This window comes from Triticum urartu, chromosome 6 (assembly GCF_003073215.2).
Source record: "Triticum urartu cultivar G1812 chromosome 6, Tu2.1, whole genome shotgun sequence".
Classification (NCBI taxonomy): domain Eukaryota; kingdom Viridiplantae; phylum Streptophyta; class Magnoliopsida; order Poales; family Poaceae; genus Triticum; species Triticum urartu.
The window spans coordinates 101,596,622-101,606,963 of record NC_053027.1 but is presented as its reverse complement, the minus strand read 5'-3'; positions in this window follow the sequence as shown (position 1 = coordinate 101,606,963).

The window sequence follows — 10,342 nt, the reverse complement described above, 5'->3', positions numbered from 1 at the left end:
AAACTACACAACAATAACAACACTTGTAATGTGCATGGCATGAGAACATAACTGTTTATTCAATTGAAACTGAAATCAACATAGAGCAAGTTACAACAGCAAACAGCCAAACACGTTGAAGAAACAGGTTTAAAACATACCTGTTGTGCCATTGGAGTTTCAATTGCATCCTTCAAATTTGAAATTAGTTGGTATCAGTAAATACAGTGATGCAAGAGCAAAGTAGTATGAACCATAGCTACGGAACCTGACCTGAGAACAATTCTTCTTCTGCTTTAAGCGTTGACTTTGGGTTCGGAGTGGTGGTCCTCGTGATTTGGGCACTGCAATTGCCTTACTAACTGCTCGTGTTTGGGTGCTCTATGGTGGAGACGGTGCTGTGTCAACGGGAACTGGGTGTCTATCTGCTGGGGTTGGGGTTAGAAGGGGTGTAGCTGGTTCTCTGTCCAACTGGGTAGGGGTACAATCTGTATGAGTGTGGGTTATGTGTGGTGGGGCTGGTTCTTGGGCAAGTACAACCTTGGTTTTATCTGCATCGACAGGTAGCACGATCTTTTCTGAAGACCGTGTTTTTACTCCCACCGATACTGCCATCACTCTCTCCAATTGAAATGGCTGATAAACAAGAAAAGTAATTGAATGTACAGACATTGTAAGATAGACAGGTGCAATGGATAGTAGGGAAGAAAACATGGCATGAAATAATTCACATTTATGTTGTCTAAGCAAACAGAATAGCAGGACATAATTTCACATATATGATGGCTAATTAAACAGGATAGCATGACGCAATTTCACATGCATGATGGCTAACTAAACATGATAGAATGACATACTTCAAAATATGATGACTATGTAAACAGGATGACATGATATAACTATACGATGTGTCTATTAAAGTGGTTGGCATGCCATAAATCACAAACATGCCGTCGATGGAAACATGATGGCATGATATAATTCACGAATAGAATGACATAATTTAAAATATGATGACTATGTAAACAGGATGAGATGATATAACTATATTATGTCTTTAGAAAATGGGTTGGCATGCCATAATTTAGATACATGCTGTCTATGTAAACATCATGGCATGACATAATTCAAATATATGATTTATATACTAAGGAAGTGAGCAGAGGGCAATCGCATATATGATGTCTCAACTAAGGAGATGACATTCAATATTGTGTATATGATGTAAAAACTAAGCATTGCAATACAACATATGCATTATATGAGTAATATAACCCTGCCAAGTTTGAGCATACACCTCAGGAGGATAATAGGACCGGTCATCTTCCTTTGAATCCTCCTCTGAAGAGCTATCTGTAACCAGCAAGATATCTGCTTCAGCAGGTAGCATTGTCTGCTCTGAAGACCTTGTTTTCACTCCAAATTTCTCCATCACCAATTCAAATGGCCGATGCACAGGAAGAGTAGTTGAATATACAAACATTGTCGACAAAAGCAATGAGAAATACAAAAAAAGGACGGCATGATATAATTCACATATATGATGCTTGCCTAAACAGCATGGCATTGCATAATTCACATACATAATGCCTTGCAACAAGATAACATTGCATAATTCACATATATAATGTCTTGCAACAAGATGGCATTGCATAATTCACATATATGGTAATTAGACACTAAACATGTGGCATTCACACAAAGCATGTCTAAACTAAGCAAATGACATAGCAATGCAAGATACCATACGCACGATATGAGCAACATAACCCTGCCAAGTTAGGGCATGCACCTCGGGGGGGATATGACTGGTCATCTGTCTCTGAATCCTCCTCTGAGGAGCTATCGGTAACCAGCAAGACATGCGCTTCGTCAGATAGCATTGTCTGCTCTGAAGACCTTGTTTCCACTCCAGATTGTTCCATGACCGTGCCGAATGGATGATGCACAGGAAGAGTAATTGAATGTACTAAAATTGTTGACAAATTTAACATGTAATAAAAAATGATGGCATGATATAGTTCACATATAAGATGACTGCCTAACCAGGGTGGCATTGCAAAATTCACATATATGATGCCTGGCTAGACAAGATGGCATTGCATGATTCACATATACGATAAAGAAACTAAACAGATGGCATTGACACAAAGCATGTCTAAACTAAGCAGATGGCATCTTTAATGTATACAGTAAGCAATGCAAGGCACCATATGCATGATATTACCAACATCAGCATGCCAAGTTAGAGCGAAGACCTCATGGGGTAAATAGGAGTGGTCTTCTCCTTCTGAATCCCCCTCAGAACAGTTATCTTCCTCTTGATTACGATCCAAAATGGGTGGAGCGGGGGCTGCCTTTGCGCCCACCATGGAATGACGTCTGCATGAAATTTTTTTGCCACACAAGGCTCGTCTCTTTTGCTTTACATGATCAGTTCCATTGTGTACAATAACTAGCATGCATAGGAATAAAACATAGTGAGATTATGTAAGGAGTGCATGCACAAATCCAGAGTGATGGTAGCAAACTATGGATAGACCCAAAACCAATGATAGCAGGCAGATAATAGCTTTAGTTAAAAAATACAGATAATGGCTCCTTTAATGTTTGCTTGCACCCAACATGAAACTCATAGTAGACACCGGAGATTAACCAGATAGTAGATAGATAGTACTGATTGCTGCCCCAATATGTACCCCACAACCATTTAAAAACTCTAGTTTCAGCATTAGTTTGGACCTGACTCGGAGCCTAATAGGTGAACACGATGATAATGTAGCATGTCATCGTATTAAGCGACACATAACGTAAGCAGACACAGAAGAGTGCGACCTCTCTTGCGGACGTATAGTCCTCAAGGTCATCTGCTCAGTTGATGATGGTAAGGCAGTTGCCATGGCTGCCGGCAGCGGGGAAGAAGATCTGAGGTGGCGAAAGACAGTCTGGAGAGTGGATCCCTGCTGTGGTGAAACCTTCCGTCGTTGGAGCAGCTGAGCTGGGGTGGAACACAGCACCGCAGGAGCAGGACAAACCACACAAGGTTTTCTTTGACACATATGCATAACAGAAGTAATTGAGTAAGGGCTTGTTTGAATTTGAGGGTTCTAACAATGCAGGGATAGGAAATAGACAGGAATATGATAGGAATGCACGTGCAAAACAGAGAATTTAAAAACACAGGATTTCTGCCAATATGGGTGTTTGATTCACAACAATTGGAAGATCACAGGATGCAAAAAGCATGGTGAGATTAAGTCAAACCACAAGAAAATGTACGGTTATAATGCTATTATGCTACTATCTCTTAGTCTTGTGCTTGATTGATAGGAATATGAAAAGGAGGAGAAGTGGAAATTAGAATTCCTACGGTTTTTCTTTCAAGGAGACACTAAAGGAACAAATCCTACAGTTTTCCTTTGCTCCATTCCTTTGCACCAAATTCATGAAAAGTAGTACCATAGGAAACTTTCCAATTCCGATGTTTTTCATTCACTTTTCCTTTCAAGCACTGGCGATTCTAGTAGGCAGGCTTGAGCAAGGAAAATCCTACACTGAAAAAATGTTTTTGTGCTACTTCTATTACTTTGGACCCATGCCACTGCCATACTAGCTCAACTCCCAGGCCCATCGACAAATGCATAGCTCAAACGCGCAGAGATAAATAATGATGGAATTCAAGAGAGTCCATCATGGATAGCTAAGTTGCCTGGTACCTCACTACTTGTCATATAGTAGGATAAAATAATCATATTTCCCGTTACTACGAGTGCTCAGTGGACAATATATCTAACATGTAGAGTAAAAAAGAGATGCAACAAGTGTACAACCTCTTTGGCGAAGCCATGTTGATCTCAGCGTGAATGGGTTGGCCGGTGAGGATGCTCCGGCTGACTTGGCTGTCGGAGGAGGGGAAGAAGATCTTAGGCGTCTGGAGATGGAGCCCGAGGTACTGCTCCGCTGTGATGCAGGGTTCGTCGTTGGAGCAGCTCCGGTGAGTTGTACGATGCCGAGTCTGAAGCAGGACAAGAGAGACAACAAACAACGTTAACCTGAGTGGAATTCTAATAGCATCTCCAATACATGACTTAAAATACATAACCACAAAGTGCTAGATGTAAAATACATCAGCTGTTCATCTCTGAACTTAACTGTCGAAACTGAATTTAACTGTCGAAACTGAACTTAACTGTTGAAACTGAACTTAACTGTCGAAACTGAATTTTGCCGTCGAAACTGAATTTTGCTGTCGAAACTGAACGCACTAGCAAGGTGAGGCGACACGTCGGTCGACTGACTTTTTCATCTCTGGTCAGTCGATTTTGCAGCCGTTGGATACAAAATCAAGGGCCTGCGGTTCATCTTCAACCTTCACCCCCTGAGCCGCCAGCCACCACCGGCCAAACAGCAGCCCCCCGCCGCCCACGGCCGGCGGTGCACCGCCCCGCCCTCCCCGAAAACACTCCCCACTGCTGGTCCTCCACCGCCCCGGCCATCCCTCTAGGCCCCCCGTGCCGAGCTTTTTCTCCAGCGAACCCCATGCCACCACCCCGCCAACGCCCCGCCACCACCGGTGACCACCGCCCCCATCCTGAACCATAAGATAGATAGTGGGGTACCTCTCCGGCGAGCCCCCCTCCCCGCTGCGGCTGGCTCTTCCTTCACCCCGGCGAGCCCCCCACCCCCTGAAAATCGACTGACCCAAAAGTCGATTCAGTCGACTGAAGTGTAGCTAAATCGGAGCAGCATTGCAAGCAAGAGCAAGAGCGAGAGCAGCAGCGCGAGCAAGAGCAATAGCAAGAGCAGACCAGGCAGGGGACCCGAGAGCAAGAGCAGAGCAGTAGAGCGAGCGAGAGCTAAAGCAGCAGCAGCTCCTACTGATGTGGACGTCGCCACCGAGGGAGCGACACCGTGGAGGAAGTGGCCGATGCCGCCACCGTGGATGGAGCCGTGCCGTGTTGGCTCGGGACCGAGCGCCGGCAGCACCGTGAGATCGAATCAAGAAGAAAAATATGGCGATTAGTGTACAACCTCTTTGGTGGCGCCGATTAGGCTGTAGCTTCATCCGAGGAAACGGTGATGATGATGCTCTTCCGGTGGTGCAGGTGAAGACCGTGGTGTGGGAATGGAGGTGGCACGAAAGACGAGGGGAACGTCGGGGCAGCTCCTTGGAGGTGGAGGACGGGGTGGCTGAACCGGCGGGACGATGAGATCGACGACGGATCCTCATCCGGTACGGTGGATGAGTGAGGGAGTCCTGGATTAGGGGGTCTCCGGACAGCCGGACTATATCCTTTGACCGGACTGTTGGACTATGAAGATACAAGATTGAAGACTTCGTCTCGTGTCCGGATGGGACTCTACTTGGCATGGAAGGCAAGCTAGGCAGTACGGATATGGATATCTCCTCCTTTGTAACCGACCTTGTGTAACCCTAACCCCTTCCGGTGTCTATATAAACCGGAGGGTTTTAGTCCGTAGGACAACAGACAATCATACCATAGGCTAGCTTCTAGGGTTTAGCCTCTCCGATCTCGTGGTAGATCAACTCTTGTAATACTCATATTATCAAGAATAAATCAAGCAGGACGTAGGGTTTTACCTCCATCAAGAGGGCCCGAACCTGGGTAAAACATAATGTCCCCTGCCTCCTGTTACCATCCACCTTAGACGCACAGTTCGGGACCCCCTACCTGAGATCCACCAGTTTTGACACCGACATTCGTGCTTTCATTGAGAGTTCCTCTGTGTCGTCGCCATTAGGCTTGATGGCTCCTACGATCATCGATAGCGATGCAGTCCAGGGTGAGACTTTTCTCCCCGGACAGATCTTTGTGTTCGGCGGCTTCGCACTGCGGGCCAACTCGCTTGGCCATCTGGAGCAGATCGAAAGTTACACCCCTGGCCACCAGGTCAGGTTTGGAAGCTTAAACTACACGGCCGATGTCCGCGCAGACTTGATCTTCGACGGATTCGAGCCCCTGCCTTGTGCGCCACGTGGTCATGATGAGTACGATTTAGCTCTACCATCCAACAGTGTTCAAGAAATCGCACCGGCAGTCGCTCTGACCCTTAATTCGGAGCCAGTTGCGCCATCCATGGACGGGTGGATAGACCCCGCCACGGAGGCCGTATGCTTAGCGGCGATCGAGCCGAATATCGACCTTACCCTTCACGAGAGCCGTGTTGCCAAACTACCGGATCCTTCTCCGGCCACGGACTCCGAACCGCCTGCGCCCGTTCATGTCGAATCCGATTGGGCGCCGATCATGGAGTTTACCTCCGTGGATATTTTTCAGCACTCGCCCTTCGGCGACATACTGAACTCATTAAGGTCTCTCTCCTTGTCAGGAGGATCCTGGCTGAACTATGTCCGGCAGGATTGGGATGCGGATGACGAAGAAATTCGCCGCCCACCCACCACCCACCTGGTAGCCACTGTCAATGACTTAACCGACATGCTCGACTTCGACTCTGAAGAAATCAACGGTATAGACAACGATGCGGGAGGCGAAGAGGAACCACTGCCCACAGGGCACTGGACAGCCACCTCATCATATGACATATACATGGTGGACACACCCAAAGAAGGCAATGGCGACGGGACAACGGAGGATGACCCCTCCAAGAAGCAACCCAAGCGCCGACGTCAGCGACGCCACTCTAAGTCCCACCAAGGAAAAAGCAGTGATACCGGCACCGGAGATAATAGCACTCCGAACAGTGCCGAAGACAACAACAATCCCCTCCAGCAAGATTTACAGCAGGAGGATGGAGAAGCCAGCCCTCCTGAGAGAGCGGCAGATGGAGAGGCGGAGGATGATAATTACATGTGTGCCTCTGAAGACGAGGCAAGCCTCGACGATGACGAATTCGTCGTGCCAGAGGATCCCGTCGAACAAGAGCGCTTCAAGCGCCGGCTTATAGCCACGACAAATATCCTTAAGAAAAAGCAGCAGTAGCTTCAAGCTGATCAAAATTTGCTAGGTGACAGATGGACCGAAGTCCTGGCGACCGAGGAATATAAACTCGAGCGCCCCTCCAAGAGTTACCCAAAGTGCAGGTTGCTACCCCACTGGAGGAGGAAGCACCGAAACCTACATCCCCGGCGTATGATGCGGCTGATCGGCCACCTTGTGGCCGCGACAGAGAGGCATTCCAGCCAAAAGCTCAGCCCGCACCCCGACGCCATTCAAATAAAAAGGCATGGGGAAATACGCCAGACCTGCGAGACGTATTGGAGGACAAAGCAAAACATGCAAGATCGATCTATGGATCATGAGGGCGCGCCACTATGTGAGACGATAATTGTCACGCCGGATACAGTAAAAGTAAGTCCGGCCGGGCCGAACACAGTGGGCAAGACTCATTTGAGCTGCGTCATGATATAGCCCGGTACAGGGGCGCCGCACACCCCTTATGCTTCATAGACGAAGTAATGGATCATCAAATCCCAGAGGGTTTCAAACCCGTAAATATAGAATCATACGACAGCACAACAGATCCTACGGTATGGATCGAGGATTTCCTCCTGCACATCCACATGGCCTGCGGTGATGACCTACACGCCATCAAATACCTCCCACTCAAACTCAAAGGACCAGCTCGGCATTGGCTCAACAGCTTGCCAGCAGAGTCCATTGGCTGTTGGGAAGATCTGGAAGCCGCATTCCTCGACAACTTTCAGGGCACTTATGTGCAACCACCAGATGCCGATGACTTGAGCCACATAATTCAGCAGCCAGAGGAACCGGCCAGGCAATTCTGGACACGGTTCCTAACAAAGAAAAATCAAATCATCGACTGTCTGGATGCAGAGGCCCTAGCAGCTTTTAAGCACAACATCCGCGACGAATGGCTCGTTCGGCACCTTGGCCAGGAAAAGCCGAAATCTATGGCAGCCCTCACGACACTCATGACCCGCTTTTGTGCGGGAGAGGACAGCTGGTTGGCTCGCAACAATAACATATCAAAGAACCATGGTACTCCGGATACCAAGGACGGCAACGACAGGTCACGTCGCAACAAACATAAGCGCCTCATTAACAACGACAATACTGAGGATACGACAGTCAATGCCGGATTCAAATGCTCTAAACCCAGTCAGCGGAAAAAGCCATTCAAAAGAAGCACTCCGGGCCCATCCAGTTTGGACCATATACTCGAGCGCTCGTGCCAAATACACGGCACCCCCAAAACAAGCCAGCCAACCACACGAACAGGGATTGTTGGGTGTTCAAGCAGACCGGCAAGTTAAATGCCGAAAACAAAGATAAGGGGTCACATAGCGATGACGAGGAGGAGCCCCGGCAGCCAAACACCGGAGGACAGAAGAGGTTCCCCCCACAAGTGCGGACGGTGAACATGATATACGCAACCCACATCCCCAAGAGGGAGCGGAAGCATGCACTCAGGGACGTATATGCGTTGGAGCTAGTCGCCCCAAAGTTCAACCCATGGTCCTCCTGTCCGATCACCTTCGACCGCAGGGACCACCCCACTAGTATCCGTCATGGTGGATTCGCCGCATTGGTCCTAGACCCAATCATCGACGGATTTCACCTCACTCGAGTCCTTATGGATGGCGGCAGTAGCCTGAACCTGCTTTATCAGGACACAATGCGCAAAATGGGTATAGACCCCTCAAGGATCAAACCAACAGAAACGACCTTTAAAGGCGTCATACCAGGTGTAGAGGCCCATTGCACATGCTCAGTCACACTGGAAGTGGTCTTCGGATCTCCGAATAACTTCTGAAGCGAAGAGTTAATCTTCGACATAGTTCCGTTTCGCAGTGGCTACCATGCACTGCTCGGGCGAACTGCATTTGCGAGATTCAATGCGGTACCGCATTATGCATATCTCAAGCTCAAGATGCCAGGACCCCGGGGGGTCATCACAGTCAATGGAAACACAGAGCGCTCTCTCCACACGGAGGAGCACACTGCGGCCCTCGCAACAGAAGCGCAAAGCAGCCTCTTAAGGCAATCCACTAGTTCGGCGATTAAGGACCCAGACATCTTCAAACGCGCCCGGAGTAATCGGCAACAGGACTGCCTGGCACGTTCCGAGCTCGCATAGCAATGCAGCCCCCACCCCGGTCCCAGCAAAACGGCGAAGTCCGTGCCACGCGTACATAATTACGCATTAAAAATACCGTGGGCACAGGTGGGAAGGGGGGCACGACTACGACTTTCCAAGACGCGACTTAAACCGCACTAGGGGCTTCCTGCTTTGTTATTTTTCTCTTTCAGGACTTTAATCTCTGGAAACCCTGTCCGGCAGCATGATTGCCGAACACATGATGCAGCAACCAAGGAGGCAGAAAGCTACGTCACACCACGGAACTCCCAGGTGGATTACGATAACAAGTGAAATACTTGCTTTAATACTATTCCTCAACTTGCCCTTGGAAGGGACATGTCAAATAGTCCTACTTTTTGCTTATCGCACTACTTGTATCATTCTGCTTTAACACACCTTTTTGAATAAACAATGCATAGCATTAAGGCTATTATTGCATTCTTCCTTTTTATATATATGTTCATTCATGACATCTAGCACCCATACACTCTGGTACGACCAATACGCTAGGGGCTTAAGCATACCCCATAATACAGCGTGAGAAGTCCGAACACTTTCGACAGTGCGGCACCCCGAACTTATAGCATTATATGCATCAGCTCCGAATCATGTCTTGGGTCAATAGTTGGGTTTGCCCGGCTCTCATGTTTTGGTACCTTACATTCTGCTATATCAGCTAAGGTAGCACTGGGAGAACTACTGCGATTGCGCCCCGGTTCTGCTGGGCTAAGCACCTCAGTAGAGAAAGCTAAAACTGACTGTCATGATAAGGCGAGAGACTGGTCGCTGTTCGAGAGGTTTCAAGTCCCTAAAGACTTATGCCGCTTAGAGCGAGGAGTCGACCCTGTCCGGCTTAAGGCGTGTATAGCGCCCCGAATTCGGCCTTCCGAATACTAGGGGCTTCGCCGAAATTTAAAATTATAGAATTCTATGGCTAAGTGAGAGTGATAACGCATTATAGTCCGATTGCCTTATTCGTTGTGCTGAGCACCTCCCTCGAAGGACCCAAAAATGGGAACAAGAGTGCTCAGGTTTATCCCGAACACCCCAGCACTCATGGCGTGGGGGCAAAAGCCGACGACTAGCCATCTCTCAGATTTGATAAACAACCGAACAGAAGGTAATATTTTAAATTCAAACAAGCGTTGCATAGCGCATATGAACAAGTTTTCATAATACAGGATTACACGAGCAAGTTTATTCAAATATTACATCTTTCGCACACTCGTCCGCTGCAAGACGGGCACCCTTCAGGACACCCTCATAGTATATCTCGGGG